Source organism: Triticum aestivum, chromosome 2A (genome assembly GCF_018294505.1).
Source record: "Triticum aestivum cultivar Chinese Spring chromosome 2A, IWGSC CS RefSeq v2.1, whole genome shotgun sequence".
Lineage (NCBI taxonomy): Eukaryota > Viridiplantae > Streptophyta > Magnoliopsida > Poales > Poaceae > Triticum > Triticum aestivum.
In genome coordinates, this window is record NC_057797.1 from 731,856,025 (window position 1) to 731,876,368 (window position 20,344).

Sequence of the window (20,344 nt, forward strand, 5' to 3'; positions counted from 1 at the left end):
ACAAGATAATGATGGCCATATCATATCACTTATATTGATTGCATGTGATGTTTATCTTTTATGCATCTTATTTTGCTTTGATTGACGGTAGCATTATAAGATGACCTCTCACTAAATTTCAAGATAAAAGTGTTCTCCCTAAGTATGCACCGTTGCCAAAGTTCGTCGTGCCCAGACACCATGTGATGATCGGGTGTGATAAGATCTATGTCCATCTACAACGGGTGCAAGCCAGTTTTGCACACGCAGAATACTCAGGTTAAACTTGACGAGTCTAGCATATGCAGATATGGCCTCAGAACACTGAGACCGAAAGGTCGAGCATGAATCATATAGTAGATATGATCAACATAATGATGGTCACCATTGAAAACTACTCCATTTCACATGATGATCGGTTATGGTTTAGTTGATTTCGATCACATGATCACTTAGATGATTAGAGAGATGTCTATCTAAGTGGGAGCTCTTAAGTAATATGATTAAATGAACTAAAATTTATCATGAACTTAGTACCTGATAGTATTTTGCATGTCTATGTTTGTTGTAGATAGATGGCTCGTGCTGTTGTTTCGTTGAATTTTAATGCATTCCTTGAGAAAGCAAAGTTGAAAGATGATGGTAGCAATTACACGGACTGGGTCCGTAACTTGAGGATTATCCTCATTGCTGCACAGAAGAATTACGTCCTGGAAGCACCGCTAACTACCAAACCTGCTGCAGGAGCAACACCGGATGTTATGAACACCTGGCAGAGCAAAGCTGATGACTACTCGATAGTTCAGTGTGCCATGCTTTACGGCTTAGAACCGGGACTTCAACGATGTTTTGAACGTCATGGAGCATATGAGATGTTCCAGGAGTTGAAGTTAATATTTCAAGCAAATGCCCAGATTGAGAGATATGAAGTCTCCAATAAGTTCTATAGCTGCAAGATGGAGGAGAATAATTCTGTCAGTGAGCATATACTCAAAATGTCTGTGTATCATAATCACTTGACTCAACTGGGAGTTAATCTTCCTGTTGATAGTGTCATTGATAGAGTTCTTCAATCACTGCCACCAAGCTACAAGAGCTTCGTGATGAACTATAATATGCTAGGGATGAATAAGACAATTCCCGAGCTCTTCACAATGCTAAAGACCGCGGAGGTAGAAATCAAAAAGGAGCATCAAGTGTTGATGGTCAATAAGACCGCCAGTTTCAAGAAAAAGGGCAAAGGAAAGAAGAAGGGGAACTTCAAGAAGAACAGAAAACAAGCTTCTACTCAGGAGAAGAAACCCAAGTCTGGACCTAAGCCTGAGACTGAGTGCTTCTACTGCAAACAGACTGGTCACTGGAAGCGGAACTGCCCCAAGTATTTGGTGGATAAGAAGGATGGCAAGGTGAACAAAGGTATATGTGATATACATGTTATTGATGTGTACCTTACCAGAGCTCGCAGTAGCACCTGGGTATTTGATACTGGTTCTGTTGCTAATATTTGCAACTCGAAACAGGGACTACGGATTAAGCGAGCACTGGCTAAGGACGAGGTGACGATGTGCGTGGGAAATGGTTCCAAAGTCGATGTGATCGTCGTCGGCACGCTACCTCTACATCTACCTTCGGGATTAGTTTTAGACCTAAATAATTGTTATTTGGTGCCAGTGTTGAGCATGAACATTATATCTGGGTCTTGTTTAATGCGAGACGGCTATTCATTTAAATCTGAGAATAATGGTTGTTCTATTTATATGAGTAATATCTTTTATGGTCATGCACCCTTAAAGAGTGGTCTATTATTGATGAATCTCGATAGTAGTGATACACATATTCATAATGTTGAAGCCAAAAGATGAAGAGTTGATAATGATAGTGCAACTTATTTGTGGCACTGCCGTTTGGGTCATATTGGTATAAAGCGCATGAAGAAACTCCATACGGATGGACTTTTGGAATCACTTTATTCTGAATCACTTGGTACTTGCGAACCATGCCTCATGGGCAAGATGACTAAAACGCCGTTCTCCAGAACTATGGAGCAAGCAACTGATTGGTTCGAGATCATACATACTGATGTATGTGGTTCAATGAATGTTGAGGCTCGCGGCGGGTATCGTTATTTTCTCACCTTCACAGATGATTTAAGCAGATATGGGTATATCTACTTAATGAAACATAAGTCTGAAACATTTGAAAAGTTCAAAGAATTTCAGAGTGAAGTTGAAAATCATCGTAACAAGAAAATAAAGTTTCTATAATCTAATCGTGGAGGAGAATATTTGAGTTACGAGTTTGGTCTACATTTGAAACAATGTGGAATAGTTTCACAACTCACGCCACCCGGAATAGCACAACGTAATGGTGTGTCTGAACGTTGTAATCGTACTTTACTAGATATGGTGTGATCTATGATGTCTCTTACTGATTTACCGCTATCATTTTGGGGTTATGTTTTAGAGACGACCGCATTCATGTTAAATAGGGCACCATCAAAATCCGTTGAGACGACACCTTATGAACTATGGTTTGGCAAGAAACCAAAGTTGTCATTTCTTAAAGTTTGGGGCTGCGATGCTTATGTGAAAAGGCTTCAACCTGATAAGCTCGAACCCAAATCGGAGAAATGTGTCTTCATAGGATACCCAAAAGAAACAGTTGGGTACACCTTCTATCACAGATCCAAGGGCAAGACATTCGTTGCTAAGAATGGATCCTTTCTAGAGAAGGAGTTTCTCTCGAAAGAAGTGAGTGGGAGGAAAGTAGAACTTGATGAGGTAGCAGTACCTGCTCCTTATTGGAAAGTAGTTCATCACAGAAATCAGTTCCTGTGACGTCTACACCAATTAGTGAGGAAGTTAATGATGATGATCATGAAACTTCAGACCAAGTTATTACTGAACCTCATAGGTCAACCAGAGTAAGATCCGCACCAGAGTGGTACGGTAATCCTGTTCTGGAGGTTCTGTTGCTAGACCATGACGAACCAACGAACTATGAAGAAGCCATGGTGAGCCCAGATTCCGCAAAATGGCTCGAGGCCACGAAATCTGAGATGGGATCCATGTATGAGAACAAAGTGTGGACTTTGGTTGACTTGACCAATGATCGGCAAGCCATCGAGAATAAATGGATCTTCAAGAAGAAGACTAACGTTGATGGTAATATTACTGTCTATAAAGCTCGACTTGTTGCAAAAGGTTTTCGACAAGTTCAAGGGATTGACTACGATGAGACCTTCTCACCCGTAGCGATGCTTAAGTCTGTACGAATAATGTTAGTGATGTCTACTACACAACCTTCTTCTTGTAGACGTTTTTGGTCCTCCAAGTGCAGAGGTTTGTTGGACAGTAGAAAATTTCCCTCAAGTGGATGACCTAAGGTTTATCAATCCGTAGGAGGCGTAGGATGAAGATGGTCTCTCAAGCAACCCTGCAACCAAATAACAAAGAGTCTCTTGTGTCCCCAACACACCCAATACAATGGTAAATTGTATAGGTGCACTAGTTCGGCAAAGAGATGGTGATACAAGTGCAATATGGATAGTAGATAATGGTTTTTGTAATCTGAAAATATAAAAACAGCAAGGTAACTAATGATAAAAGTGAGCACAAACGGTATTGCAATGCATTGAAACAAGGCCTAGGGTTCATACTTTCACTAGTGCAAGTTCTCTCAACAATAATAACATAATTGGATCATATAACTATCCCTCAACATGCAACAAAGAGTCACTCCAAAGTCACTAATAGCGGAGAACAAACGAAGAGATTATGGTAGGGTGCGAAACCACCTCAAAGTTATTCTTTCTGATTGATCTATTCAAGAGTCTGTAGTAAAATAACACGAAGCTATTCATTCCGTTCAATCTATCCTAGAGTTCATACTAGAATAACACCTTAAGACACAAATCAACCAAAACCCACTACAAAAAAATACACTTCCGTGATGATACGTGTTTGTCACAGTAGGTCGCTTTTTTTGTCATGCATGTACATCCATGACAAATTTATGACAGAATCAAGATAGTCATACATGTGTTGTCATAGAAGTGTTCCATGACATTACCAAAATTATCATCACGGAAGTGTCCACTTCCATGACGATAAATCGCGCGTCACAGAAGTGCTTTCGTCAAGGGTGACCGACACATGGCATCCACCGTAACGAAACGCCGTTAAGCTATCGGGTCGGGTTTTGGATCCGATAACCCGTTAACAGCCCCGACCAATGCGGATTTTTCACGTGTAAAATCATCATTGGCTAGAGGAAACACGTGTCGGTTCATCGTCGGGACAGATGTCATCCACTCACTGGACAGAATTCGCCTATGATACGTCAACACGTGGCACGGCCTAACAAGTTTAAATGGGCCGGCCCACCTAAAGGCCCACAAGATTTTGCGTACCATAATTGGCCGTCCCAGCTAAAGGCCCATGAGATTTTGTGGACCATAATGGGCTGGCCCAGCTAAAGGCCCACAAGATTTCACGGGCCATAATGGGCCGGCCCAGGTAAGGGCCCACAAGATTTTTGTGTGCCATAATAGGCCAGCCTAGGTAAAGGCCCACAAAATTCTTGCGGATCATAATGGGCCGGCCCAGCTAAAGGCCCACGAGATTTCGCCGACATTAATGGGCCGGCCCAGCTGTAGGCCCACAAGATTTTGAGGACCCTAGTAGGACGGCCCGTTAACTGGCTGCCATGTTTTGGGCCAAATGTCGGCCCATATTTGATCCGGTCTATTAATGGCCTACCATGCTCCGGGCCTAATAGTGGCCCATATGAGATCCGGCCCATTAAAAGCCTACCACGTTCTGGGCCAAATTACGGCCCAGATCAGGTCCGGCCCTTTAAGAGGTTTTGGGCCTAATTATGGCCCATATCGGATTCGGCCCGTCAACTGGACACTATGCTTTTGGGCCCACTTGCTAAAGGCCCACTTAGTAATTCGGCCTGATATTAGTTTTGGCCTGTTAAGGGCCCGTTTAACATTTCGGCCCTATATTAATTTCAGCCTGTTAAAAGCCCGTCATATAGTTGGGCCTAACTACGGCCCGGTTTGCATCCGGCCTGCTCGCAGCCGATATCTGATTGGGCCAAACAAGGACCGAGACAATTTTTTGGCCTGTTAAAAGCCCGTGATTTGATTCGCACAATCATGGGCCGGGGTTCATTTTGGGCTGCTGCCGGCCCGTGAGCTGGTCGGCACGTTTCAGGCCCAACCTACATCGTGATTGCATGACGGCCCGATTATGTACCGTAATTTTACGGTTTGGCCGGTTTACTGCGAAGACAGGATATATATATATAGTAAAATAACTGCAGCATCGTGAATAAGAAAAAACCTATACTATACAATAAAGAAATTACGGCATATTACATCCACTGGGCATCAAAGTTCGCCACTATGATAATAAAGCACAAGCAGACAGCAGATTACATACACTGGGCATCAAAGATCGCCACCAGTGCAAATAAACACGCCGACAAAATAATATACAAAACCGACAACACTTCAATAGAGTTCAAGAAAGGTTAGCCCTGCTGGGGAGCTGCAGCGCAAGCAGCTGAGCAAGATGATGAGACTGCGCTTGTTCAACACTTATATCTTCCTCACTCTGAAAGATAAACAAGCAGACAGATGACAGGTTTTGCACATAAAAGTATCAGTGCTGACAATTCATCACATTTCTTACTGACGAATAAAGTGACACAGTTTAAATTTGCATTAACACAATATGGTATTGTTCAGGTCAAGACATGGCAGGAAATGACATTGTGAAGGAGTTGGCAGCTTCACGACACCACTGGATTACAGATCAAGAACTCATAAGTATCAATGGTTAGTGTGCTGTCAATTTATACCATTTCAGATTGGCAAATAAAGAGACGGTTTAAATAATAGTAGAATGATATGACATTGTTCATAGTTAAGACATTGCAGAATATGACATTGTGCTGTGGTGGGTAGGTTCACCACACCACTGGATTACGGATGAAGAACAGAAGCATACATGCAGTGCAAAAGAAGATCACTTGCTCTGTATAGTTTAATTTACATGGTATGAAGAAGGAAGTTGGTTGTACAACTGAAAACTTAAATTGAGAAAGGACAAACTTTTGTTTATGAACTACATAATAAACTTTAAACAAGCAATTTGATGCAAACACCAAAAATAAACAGCTGTTGCAGTCATGCCTAACCAAATATATACAACAAAGTTTGAAGGCTTGAGATGGACAAACTTACATTATTGGTGAAGACAGGCTCTATAAAGGCCTTGTCCATGCTGATGGGGGGGCAATTCAAGAAGTTTACCACAGAATCTTCTTCAAAAGCATTGCCTTTATTCTACATTTTGTTAAGAGTAAATATAGATGTGATAATATACGAAAAAATGGAGAATATTTAAGATAAGATGAAGAGTGATGCTACATAACCAAGTAGCTATAAATGTAAGTGCAGCGATACAGGCAAAAGGTACAGCCAAGAGCAATGCACAGCTAAACTTCTTCAGTACCAACCTTATGGTAAGAGTAAATATAGATCTGATGTGTAGAAAATGGAGGGCAAAGGAAAATAAGCTGCAGAGTGATGGTACATGAACAACTACCTGTCATTATAAGTACACTGATAAAGGACAGCATGTACTTACAAGAACAATGCAGAGCTAAAAAACATTGGCATTGGATATATTCTACACTAATGTAACCATTCATACAGATCAGATAATTTGGAGCGAACAATTGATAAGCAAGCTATCATGCATACTGCTGTCACATAATGAACCAGGTATGTATGCAAGTACAGTGATACAGGACAACAGGTACTAACAAGAGCAAAGCAGCGGGCAGCATATTTGCGATATCCTGTCGTTCTTGTCAAACCGGAATTCTTCTTCGAGCAGATTTCCTGCAAAAAAGATCCGTAAGGCACATGCGGAAAAGTAGAAGTTCAAATTGTCATGTGATTTCATAGACAGTACCTCATCCTGGGAACGAGACCAGTGCATAAAAAGGTTTTTCCATTCAATGTCTTCTAAATTTAGCACAGGAGACTTCACCGGAAATTCGTTTATAGACTTGCCATCAAAGTGTGATTTCCTCAGGTAACACCGATACTGCTGCAATGCTTCCTTGAAAAGCACAAGCAAGCTTTGCTCGTCATGACTATCCAGATTGACCCTCGCCTAGTTACAACAATGTAATGTAAATCATTCATGTGTTCAATCAGCAGAAAACAGGAAAATAATAACCATGAATAATAGCACTTACACGTAAGTTGGACAGGAAGATGTGAAAATGGTGTTTGTCTTCACAATAATCTTCCCATGATGGGAATATATGCACGTAGTCCCTAACAACATTGAAAGCATTGTCTTTTAAACTGGGAATAAATGGAATGGGGTTCCAATCTGCAGGAATTGGCCGTCTCTGCAGTTGGGATAGGTCTTCGGCTAGTGGACTTGCTGTACTTTTTGCTGGAGTGGGATTTTTCTATGGTACAGCTAGTGCTATGGCAAATGAAATCGGTATACCTTTTGCTGGAGTGCAGGTCCTGTGTGGTGGGGCTAGTGGTGTGGCCAGTGAAGTATGGGTACAGTCTGCTGGAGTCGGTCCTACGTTTTGTGTCACTGGTTGTACAGCCAATATAAGTGGGGTGCTGTCTGATTTCTCCGGCACCACCACGTTTTTCAAGGACTTTGCTGGTGCTCCTTTAGGTTCGGCAATCACCCTCTTCCTTTTTGATGTCTGATGCACAAGAACAACATTTGAGTGGAAAAACATGGTATGATGACAGATGGAATATGTATTGATAATGGATGGGCATGGCATCTCGACATATATGATGAGTAAACTAAGCAGATGGCGGTGCAACAAAGTAGAAGAAATGCAAGACAACATATGCAAGATACCCACAATCAATAAAACATTGCCAAATTAGAACAGGCACCTTGATGGGTGAACAGGACAGGACATCTGCCTTTGACTCCTCGAGGTTAGAATAGTCATTAGGATGATATTCTGAACAAGAATCAACAGGTGGGGAGCGTATGAGTTTCATTGCATCCAGAATGGCACTCAATGCCTTGGTGCCAATTTTGTAAGTCATTGCAGTGTTTAGCTTCAAGAGTGGACTGCTGCTAGTGCGACACAAAGCAGCTACACAGATCATAGTGTAGATATAACGGGAAAACCTTAAGCATCAGAGTAAAATCAGCAAAGTGGAACTTGCTGGAATATATGTGCTAGTATTGCCGGTATGGCTAGAAAGGCTTCGGATACCAGCTCTCTTCAAGTGAAGGTGCGGTACTGTTAATATCAATGTAACTCTCAAAGGCGACACAGCTCCCCGCATTTCCTTGCTATTCTTATAGGATTCAAGTGGGCAGGCCACTACAAATCCTATTCCTATGTTTACAAGATCCTACGAATCAAAGAGGCTCAAAGTGTCCATCACAACCGACCGTATAGACCTCTACACTGCAAATGTCCCTGCTCATCTTCAGTACAAGGAACATACTGTACTACTATCATACTCCCTCCGTTCCAAAATATAAGTCTTGGTAGAGATTTCCACTATGGATCACATACAGATGTATCCAGGTACATTTTAGAGTGTAGATTCACTCATTTTGCTCCATATGTAGTCCATGGTGGAATCTATACAAAGACTTGTATTTAGGAACGGATAGAGTGCATATTAAAGAAGAATGGAAGAGGAACATGGTAAAGAAGAGCAAGCAGATTTTGGATAATAAAATGTTGGTTGCACAGTGCCCACACATGATGAACCAAAGCGCATTAAGAATGCAACTCCTAGCTGTCTCTCGACCATTTCAGGCGGTTGGATGAAGATCCTACGTCTCCTAACCCTTCTTCTTCCTCGTCTCTGATTCTTCCCATACAGAACACCGCATGGGCCGTCGGCCGGACCACCGGCCCCCATCTCATGTGTTCCTCCGCCACCCCCATCCCCCACCCCCACCCCAACCCCCACCCGCGTCGAGTTTTCTTTGTTCGGTGAGGCCCCACAACCACCCGAGCCCCTTCGATCGCACCGGCGAACTCCGGCGAGCTTTGAAAAATCGACTGACCCAATTTTGAAATTTAGTCTACTGTGATTTAACTAGTGTGGAATATAAAAGGGGAAAACCATAAGCATTGCGAGTATGGTGTTGAGCGTGCCATGGCGGATCTGAAGGTGCAAACCGGACAAAGGCAACTTCGCAACCAAGACAAGAAATCAGAGTAAAGCAGTGGCGATCTATTTTCTTGCTACGATAAATAAGTTGAGCAGATACGAAAGAGTACCGCCTCTGGTGCGGCGCCGTGTACGCATCTACTGAGAGGACGGTGATGCGGTAGCGATGGCTGTCGGCGGCGTGGAAGCAGATCTAGGAGGGTAGACGGTGGCGGCGGGGCGCGGTGGATGAGACGGTCGTAGGAGCGGTGCCGGCAAGGTGGACGACAGCGGGGATGAAGCGAGAGGACGGGATGCACGGATCCCAGTCGGAAGCCGTGGATGAGAGAGGTCGATCTATTGTAATGGACGGTGGCATCGGGGTATCAGCTCCGGCATGGTGGAGGAGGACGGCGGTGGATGGGGTGGCGGACGGCAGCGGACGGAGGAGGTGGGGTGGAGAGGGTGTTTTGGCGCCCACGGAGTATGAATGGGGAAAAGGGAGGTAGAGAGGAAGGGGGAACCATGTATTCAGGGCGCGCTTGTCTCAAATGCGAGGAAATTTACAAACTTAGCCCCCGTTTCAAATTTCTACTACATCACAGCAACACTAGTCGGTCGGGGATAGGACGGTAATCTCGCATACACCGAATATTTGCCGACGAGAGTTTGTTTTTGGCGCCCACTGTGTATGAATATGAATCGGGGAGGGAGTCGATTTCGGCCGAGGACACACTATGTTTTGGCGCCCACCGTGTATGAATCCGGGTGAGAGGCGATTACGTCACGTTTGGGTGAAATTACAAACCTACCCATATCAAAATCTATAGAAATCCAGCATATAGGCTTTGCGTGGCAGGGATAGGCAGCAGCGATTTCCATCTCGCAGATTTTGGTTCCAGGTGGTTACTGCGACTTTCCCCGCTTCGTTCAAATTTTGCAGAGTGCACGTTTACCGTGCCAACTCAATTCGAATCCCATTCTTATTCTATTTTTTTCTGGGCGGGATCCATTTTCAATTGGAATTACATTCTATAGACATCATTTTTTATATATACTTTCAAAAGCACAACACCATTTATACATAAATATGGTTTACAAATGGCATGATCTCAGATTCATAAGGTTGTATCCATCAATTTGGATTTTCAAATATTTGAAACCACTTTATGTTGAAATCCAATGTATGCATTCCTCGCTAACTGTCTCCAATTAATGTGTGTTTCATGCGGGTTTTTTTTAATTCTCAAACATGTATAATGTTTTTCACACACGCAACATATAGTGTAATCCCGTTTAGACATTAATTGCATATAAACCATGCATTGTTTGTAATTTAAGAATCTATGGATCACCAATATTAATAAACTATATAACACTACACGTGTGCCCAAATTTAAATGAATATGCATGTTTGATACACCAATTTGCGTTATGATATTATTGATGTCGTGATCTCTAGTTTAAATATTTGAATCCCCTTTAATCCAGATATTCGTCTCATATAGCTATCACTCATGCTTATATAGGACTATCTCTCTGGACCTATACGCGTTCATCGTCTCTCAGGTATCTCTCGTGCTACCTGTATGTCGACAATGATCTTTTATCTTCGTAACACACTGACGGTGCTCTCTCCCTCGACCTTCATCACTCTATCTCTCTCTAAGTATATCTCGCTCCCTGCTATGTGTCTCTAACTATGATTCTCCATGTGGAATCTCTTTCTCTCACACAAACACAAAACTTTGTCTCCCGGGGTCTCATTTCTCTCTACTATTCCCATGTGTGCCACTCACACACCCCTCATACAGAGATGTCTTTCGCTCCTTAGATATGAGAACCTACGACTCTTCCTCATCAATATCTCTTTCTCTCACACAAACACAAACTCTGTCTCCCAGGGTCTCATATTTCTCCATTGTTCTCTTGTATGTCGCTCACACACACCGTCTCTCCCTAAAGATATCTTGTGTTCCCTCGTATGTCTCTCTAGCTATCACTCTCGTTGTGAAATATCTTTCTCTCTCGCAGACACAAAACTCTGTCTCTCTGGATCTCATTTCTCTCTGATATCTGTTTGTATGTGACTCACATGCACCCTCTCTCTATCTTTCTCACACCCACACACATAACCCAGCCTTCTGATCCACTCGACTCCTATCTCTAATGCACACTAGCTAGCATCTTTATCTTTCTATTTATCTGTTTCTCCATCAACCTTCTTTCTCGCCCTCACTCTTGATTCCTATCACGCACACTACATATGTTTCTCTCTACATGCAGTCAAGTGCCCTCTCACACACATATATAACTTCACCCTTTGAACCACCGGACGGTCATCTCCAACACCCAAACTAGCGGATGTCCCTCTAGCTAGCATCTCCATCTCTATATCTATCTGTAGTTTCTCCGTCAACATTTCTTTCTCGCACGGAGTCTTGCTTCCTATCACCCACACTATATATGTCTCTCCATACATATGCATTTATAGGTTGGTCTCTTTTGCACAATCGTTGCGCCTCACTCCCTCTGCTTGCCATAGATGCATGCTCCAGCCCACGCCACTATCTCTTAAAGACAAAAACACATGCTCAATTGTCGGGACTTCTTCCATGCATTCTCACATGCATGCATATTGTCATACCGATCTGTCTCTCCCATGTCGTTGATCTTATGACTTATGTCTTCTTTCTTTTATCTCGATCATGCGCGCGCGCACACACACACATCCCACGTATACATGTATACCTCTCACACATGCACGTTCAAGGTCTCTATGTCTCCATACGTAGTTAATTACCCTCAATCCTAACTCCACATCGAATCGTTCTCCTCTTTTGTGCACATAACTTCCGCCTAGATGGGTAAAACACACACTCACACTTAACAATCTCCTTCTAGCTCCCCCCCCCCCCCCCCCCCCGCCTCTCACTCTTCCCCTATATCCCTGAAACCAATAAGACCATCCCTTAGTTTAATTCCCGCCTACATGCACCATTGATATATGGTAGTCTTCCTCGGTGTCTCTCGAACAAACACGTTCTCTCGAAGTCGACTCCTCTCATACATATAGGTCCTAATCCGTTTTTCGAGGCTAACTTTGACCAAATGTTAGAGCAATAATATATGACATGCAACTTACACAAAGCATACCTTCAATTTTGTATGTCAAAGGAGCTTCCAATAATATAGTTTGCATAGTATACATCTCATGTGCTATTAATCTTGTCAATAGTCAAAGGCTCTCTTGAAAAACACATTAGGCCCTATATAGATGGAAGGAGGGAGTAGGTCCCATGCAAAAAATGAGAATAAATTTCAAACATCTGGGCATCGTGGCTCGGTCGATAAGATTGAGAAACTTGGTTTTAAAATCATGAAACTTAGCATGGTGTCATGTCATGGTAGTACCATGCCATGGTAAAAGAAATTGGCCGAATAGGAACAAATTTTGGTATAAGCTTCTTGCAAATCGGAGCTTCTCTCAAGAAGGCTCGTGGTTCTGGGAGGGAACGTGTCACCTTTGTGTGTATAATTCAAATTTGAAATACAAGCACATGTTCCAGTGCAACGAAGTTGGTTGAAAAATCACATGTGTGTCCTCGGGTAAATTTCTAGGTTCCATGCAAGAAATGGGAATGAAATTCAAAATTCTGGGCGTCGTGGCTGGGTTGGAAACATTGAGAAACTTAGTTTTTTAATTCATGTAAATCCAAAACACGCATGAAAATAATGAAACTTGGCTTGGTGCCATGACATGGCACCAATATGCTGTGGTAAATTTGCAGTCCGATTTGCGAAGGCGCACACATTAACACTCAACAAAGTCATTTTAGAAGAAGTGTTGTCACGTTACAATCGGAAACACAAGTATTATTGAAATCATGGGCGTTCTACTTACTAGTACCATTTACATGCCGCCACGCATCCCCTTTTTTATTAGCTAGGAGGCGACGTGCAGGGTAACTATTTGAGTACGAGAGGCGTGCGATCAGACCCATGCGCGTGCTTATCGGGAGGAGAGCCCTTTGACCTCCATCTGCCGTCCACCTCTCTCCCAAGGTCTCCATTAATGGCGCCCGAGCCTCTATTTAATGGCGTGGCTGAGATTTAAGAGAGAAAAAAGAAAATCTGAAAGCACGGATCTTGATGTAAGATCCGACGGACCTATATAGCATCTACTGCGACTTATAGCAATACTGGTGAATATATAAGGACGATTAAATTTTTTTTTATCAAAGAAGGGTTTGCCCCTTCCGATTTTCATTACTGAAAAACACCACAATTCACAAGAAGTTCAGCACAACTCCAGCCTAACACGAAGGACTAAAAGCTACCAGATTGAAATTGCAACATCCCAATAGGCCAAAAAAGGCCAAACATCCGTGCTAGAACCCAACATTTCACAACTGACGGCACAATCCACATCCTAAACCGATTATTACATCAAAAGAAACCAGGAAACTAGTCTCCGCGACGAGCGGCAATGAGCTCTTTCGTGTCCTCAAGACGCTGCTTGAGAACATCCACGGATTCCTCCACCAGCCTTTGGCGCTCGTTGCGGAGCATGTCATTCTCGTCCATAAGTTTCTTCAACAAGGCACTAGTCTCCTCCTTCGGGTCTGCACTTTGGACGATCTTCTCCCTCAGCAGGTCGCGCTCGGCCCGGAGCCTCTCATTTCCCTCCCTTAGTTACCGGATGATGCTGGTAGCCTGTTCAAACGAGGCTATCATGTCGTCCTGCAACCTCGTCGAGCGGGAGATCTGATCCGTCTGGCTATGGACGATCGCATGCATGCGCCTGTAACAGTTGTCGCATGCCCGCGAGAAATTTTCCCAGGCCGCCGCGGCGCGGCGGGACATCTCTACTGCATTCGTGGCGCGGCAGGACATCTCTGCTACTTCCGCGGTGCGGCCGGACCAGTCTGCTGCATCGATGGTGCGGCGGGACCTCCATGTTGCTTCAGCGGCACGGCGGGACATCTGTGCTGCTACTTCCGCGCGGCGGGACATGTCGGCTGCTCTCGCAGCGAGGCAGGACATCTCTCGTGCTTCCGATTCCATGCTCGCCTCTCCCTGGTGGCGATCTCTCGACCTAGAACTCACGCTGGCCATGGCAGACGCAAGGGAAGGATGCTGAATGACTTGTTTGTTTTTGTGGATGAGGAGTTGAGGAGGAATGTGCAGTCATCTTGGCATACTAGTATTTATAACCGAGTACTAATACGCTCCTAAGTGGGAAACCGTTTAGGTTATGATCGGTGTGAACAGGTTTGCAATTCAATATAGCATGGAGTAATTTGGAATGTGACGAGACGCAAGCTAAAAATTTATTGACAGTTCTAGTTTCGAAGTGCGGCACTATTCCCGGATGGAGTACTTCTTTTTCTACTCCCTTCTTTCCGATTTTATAGGGCTTATCTCAAAATTTTAGTTTTTCCATTTTATAAGGCTCAATTTGGTTGTCCCCAACACATGTTCAGATTCCAAGCTGCATTAAATCATTGCATGCAAGTATTAAGAGAAAATTGACCAATGCATGTACTTTATGCATGCATGCATTGCAATTAATGCATTAAACCTATCTCTCGGGACTTCTCGCACGCATGCCACCCACAAAAACTTGTACTCTGAGTATAGTAGTACATTATACAGGAAGAGAACAGGTGCACGCACGCACTCGTCCACTCACACACGCGTCTATTTTTTCTCGAAAAGGAGGTTGATGACCCCCGGCCTCTGCATCTAGGAGTCACTGCTACGTCTTGAGCTTGCGTTGATTTTCCCCGAAGAGGAAGGGATGATGCAGAAGAGTAGCGTAAGTATTTCCCTCAGTTTTTGAGAACCAAGGTATCAATCCAGTAGGAGGCCACACTCAAGTCCCTCGTACCTGCACAAAACGATAGCTACTCGCAACCAACGCGATTAGGGGTTGTCAATCCCTTCACGGTCACTTACGAGAGTGAGATCTGATAGATATAATATTTTTGGTATTTTTGGTATAAAGATGCAAAGTAAAAAGTAAAAGCAAAGTAAAAAAGCAAAGCAAGATTAAAGTAATGGAGATTAATATGATGAGAATAGACCCGGGGGCCATAGGTTTCACTAGTGGCTTCTCTCAAGAGCATAAGTATTCTACGGTGGGTGAACAAATTACTGTTGAGCAATTGACAGAATTGAGCATAGTTATGAGAATATCTAGGCATGATCATGTATATAGGCATCACGTCCGTGACAAGTAGATCGAAACGATTCTGCATCTACTACTATTACTCCACTCATCGACCGCTATCCAGCATGCATCTAGAGTATTAAGTTAAAAACAGAGTAACACCTTAAGCAAGATGACATGATGTAGAGAGATAAATTCATGCAATATGAAATAAACCCCGTCTTGTTATCCTTGATGGCAACGATACAGTACGTGCCATGCTGCCCCTTCTATCACTGGGTAAGGACACCGCAAGATCGAACCCAAAGCTAAGCACTTCTCCCATGGCAAGAACTACCAATCTAGTTGGCCAAACCAAACGGATAATTCGAAGAGACTTGCAAAGATAACCAATCATACATAAAAGAATTCAGAGAAGATTCAAATATTATTCATAGATAGACTTGATCATAAACCCACAATTCATCGGTCTCAACAAACACACCGCAAAAAGAAGATTACATCGAATAGATCTCCACAAGAGAGGGGGAGAACTTTGTATTGAGATTCAAAGAGAGAGAAGAAGCCATCTAGATACTAACTATGGACCCGAAGGTCTGAGGTAAACTACTCAAACTTCATCAGAGGGGCTAGGATGATGTAGAAGCCCTCCGTGATGACGGCCCTCTTCCGGCGGAGCTCCGGAACAAGCCCCAAGATGGGATCTCGTGGATACAGAAAGTTGCGGCAGTGGAATTAGGTTTTTGGCTCCTGTTCTGATCGTTTGGGGGTACGTAGGTATATATAGGAGGAAGGAGTACGCCGGAGGAGCACCGAGGGGCCCACGAGGCAGGGGGCGCGCCCTAGGGGGGGGCGCGCCCCCCACCCTCGTGACTGCCTCTTTTGTTCCTTGGAGCAGGGTCCAAGTCTCCTGGATCACGTTCGGTGAGAAAATCACGTTCCCGAAGGTTTTATTTCGTTTGGACTCTGTTTGATATTCCATTTCTTCGAAACACTGAAATAGGCAAAAAACAGCAATTCTGGGTTGGGCCTCCGGTTAATAGGTTAGTCCCAAAAATAATATAAAAGTGGAAAATAAAGCCCAATATAGTCCAAAATAGTAGATAATATAGCATGGAGCAATCAAAAATTATAGATACGTTGGAGACATATCAGTCACACACACAAATTATTGAAATATATCGAGTGCACTGCTTTGATGTGTCGCGTCAACTCGTACATCAATGAGAAGTTTGATTGTCCTCTCCCTCGCGGACTTAACTGCACATGCCTTTGGCTGTATGACAGGTTGGCCACACACCTGTAGGGCCCACCTGTCATACACGCAAAGGCAGGAGAGTCCCTCCCTCGCCCATGAGCGTGGTGGCTGGCAAGACTAGGAGAAGCTTTCGCTACACGCTCTCCCTCCCGCACGCGGTGGACATGCAGCAGTTCAATCGGTGTCAGATGGCCAGAAGCGTACTGTAGTACTCCTCCAGTGCTGTAGTATTCCATCATTGTTCGACTTCCCGAAGAGGCGAAGAGCCAAGCGTAGCCCGGACGCTCGTGTGGAAGTTTCATGTGTATAGTAGTCTAGGATAGCGTGTACCGTGCATGTAAGCTTAAAATCGTTGGGGTCGACTCCATGCTATGTGGCCGTCTTGAAGTTTTTTTAAAAAAATAAAATAGTCTTCTGGCCCTACCCGAAAACTGCCGCGTGTACTGCCCGGGAAAAGCCCCGCCCTCAACTTTTAACTACGCGAAAACTGTTCAAGCTTGTTCGTTCTATATAAATACAGTACTTAGTGTATGTTTATTCACCCGTGGGGTTGTTCAATGAATGGAGGGGCGGGGAGCACAAGTGAACAATACTGTAGTACTACTAGTAGTAAGTAGGAGTCGTACAGTAGTCACCTTAAATAGAGAGTTTCTTTTCTTTAATGCCACGTACACAAATTGAAACGCTTGTTGGGGAGAGAAAAAAGATAATCACTCCACTATATATGGACGCAGGGGCTTGAGCGCTTGCTTTACTAGGGTTGCTCTCTTCATTCTCTAATCCTCTCCGGATATAAAACAAGACAGCGGTAGCGACATTTTCTCTCTGCTCACCGCTGGTCACAGATCCGGTCGGATCCCTTCGGCCGGTGTGTGTAGAGGACTAAAAGGTGCATCGTTCACGCGGTCATCGCCGCCGAGGGAGGAAACCCACAGCTACCAGAGGGGCCCGATCCTCTGCCCGTGTCGTTCTCTCCGACACATGGCCGGCTCGGGAGGTCCTCCGACCCTTCTTCCTCCCTGCCGTATTGTCCGCAGATCTGACCTGCCGCCGCCGACATCCCGGTGACCCTCAAATATAAGTTCTTCGAAAGCGGCCTTGCTCTACTGCCCCAGCTCCCCACGTGTCTGCATGTGCATCTTTTTCTACTCCCATCAGCTCTTCCAAAGCCACCTAAATTTTTAGTATTATTAAAGGTAAAGCTACTTCATGCATTCGAATCTAGGGCTTTGTTTAAACAACGAAGAAAGGGGGAAAAGTTGTAGCATGAATCTAGGACTTGATTCAAAGAGGAAATAATATGGTGAAAGTAGTAGAGACCGGATACCCAACCGGTCTCTTGGTTGAAAAGGGAAATAATGGGAAAACACAGTACAAACTGGATAAGGAACAGATCTATTATTGGTTGAAAAAAGGATAGAAAGTGGCGGCTGGTGGACAAGTCAACAGAGTATGTCCAGGATTAGATTTGCTACCATCACATAGTAAAAGGTCTCCAGGATTAGATTTGTTGCCCTCACATAGTAAAAGGTCTCAGGATTAGATTTGCTGCCCTCACATAGTAAAAGGTCTCCATGATTAGATTTGCTGCCCTCACATAGTAAAAGGTCTCCAGGATTAGATTTGCTGCCCTCACATAGTACAATGGCACTCCTGTTGTTTTCCTCAGTATGATAAGTAAGTTGCTCCTTTACGCTGTTGAGTGTCCTGGTGTCCCCACAGTCACATGCCCTTAAACCAACTCTTTAGCTGCTGTTGATTTACTGTGTCTGGTAAACAAGCAATGCCACCATTAAAGTAATCTCATATTTGAGGAATCTCATTGTTGGTCGTAATGCTTCTGGTAACATGAAGCATCGCTGACGTTTTAAACTTTCTATTGTCCTTGCGTGATTGCCATGAACATAATTAAGATGCTTCTTTTCATTTTGTATATATTTCGTATATTCTTATTAACCAGCAACTGTTTACTTTCTATCTTTTTGTGCAGATAGGGATATCCATTTCACCTTGTTGCTATTTGTGACCTTTTGGTGAACTGCAGAAAACACTTTTTTTGGAATGAGTGTCTTGTGCAGTTCAACCAAAATGTCACGTGGGCAACATCTCTCAATTTTGGTGGAACTGCACAAAATGGTGATTGGAGTTTCCAAAATCTCCGTCAAGTTCTGCTGGTAATCTCGTGCAACATTTTATTAGCCTTTTCAAGATGGAGCCGTCACTGTCACCACAATGGCACTTTATTTTAGTGGAACTGCACAAAAGGATAAGAAAATTATAGTTGCACCTTACATGAGCCGGACAGCCAACCTTAATGTTCCTCAATTTTAGTGCAACTACTAAAGAAGAACCCGCCAGCTCACAAGAGCAAGTACTTCTTGCCAGCTGAATGATGCAATCTTTGCTTCATTTTAGGTGAACTGCAGAAAAAGGCGCATGAATTGAATCATGGAACTCCAGGCAGACCTCATCCAAGTAGAGCTGGAGGTTGAATTCAAGGAGGCCGCTATTAAAGCGAAATCATGCTCTCCTGTCTCCTTGTTTGTGTTGTGCAAACATGCTGTGCAAACAGGAATACTCAACTACAGATGTTGTGATGGTCAAGAGCATTTGCCAAGTTCTTCGATTGTATGACATGGCTAGCCAAGATGGATTTAATCCCGATATTCACTTTATTAAAAGGCTCTAATGGGTTGGTTCTGAATCTTGCAAGATGGGAATCAGTGAGATGTGTAGGCATCTTTGTTGTACTTATTATTTGGATCTTATTTGTTGGTTCTGAATCTGGCAAGCTGGGAATCAATGAGATGTGTAGGCATATTTGTTGTACTTATTAGTTGGATCTTATTTGTTGGTTCTAAATCTTGCAAGCTAGGAAACATGGCATGATGATGTAGAGGACAACAACCATAACAAACAGTTCAAACTCGGTAGTATTATCTTTTGTGAAAGTGCGACAAATGTGATGATCGTGTGCGTCCTGAGAATAATAGTTCTAATTGTTGTGCATGTTGATCCTGTGGCACTGATAGAACAAGCGAATGCATTTCTTGTTTTAAGTACAAATTTCTATTAAAGCTAATTAAATTTAAGTAAAGTGACCACTAACTCGTGTTATTACAGTACCAATACAAACCCGCTCATGAACCGACGTGTGGCCGAGGGTGCATCTTATGCCTGGCGTGCAGCGAACGAGGGAGGGGTAGTAACTGTTGTCGCATGTACACACTTAGCTTACTGTTGAATCCAGTTCCTCAAGAGCTGAAAAACGAACTGCTGCCGCCGCCTACACACTCGTCACTCAAAGAGACTCCAATGGCGATCCGAGGGGTGAGCCTGCTGGATATGGACTTCAGCAAGGAGTTCCCCTTTGAGTTCCCGTTCAGTCCTATGGCTGCACCAAGTTGAATGTGATGTACACCAACGATACGGACTCGCTGAAGCTCTGCCTCGCCTCAGTCCTATGGCTGCACTAGGTTCTGGAGCATTCGCCCGTTTCATCGGCAGCGCCGACTACACCTTCGCTACGGTGGAGAGAAGGAAGAACGCGACGATTCGGCCATCTGGTGCAACAAGCTTGTCGACATCCAGAAGCAATACAAGATCATCAGCAACGGGTAGGAGAAGGACTCCGTGGTTGACCTCGCTGAGACCATCATTGACCCATGATACGCCAACATGAAAGAAGACGACCTGAACACGTGGGAGGTACCTCTGAATCTAGCCTACATAACCTACGCGG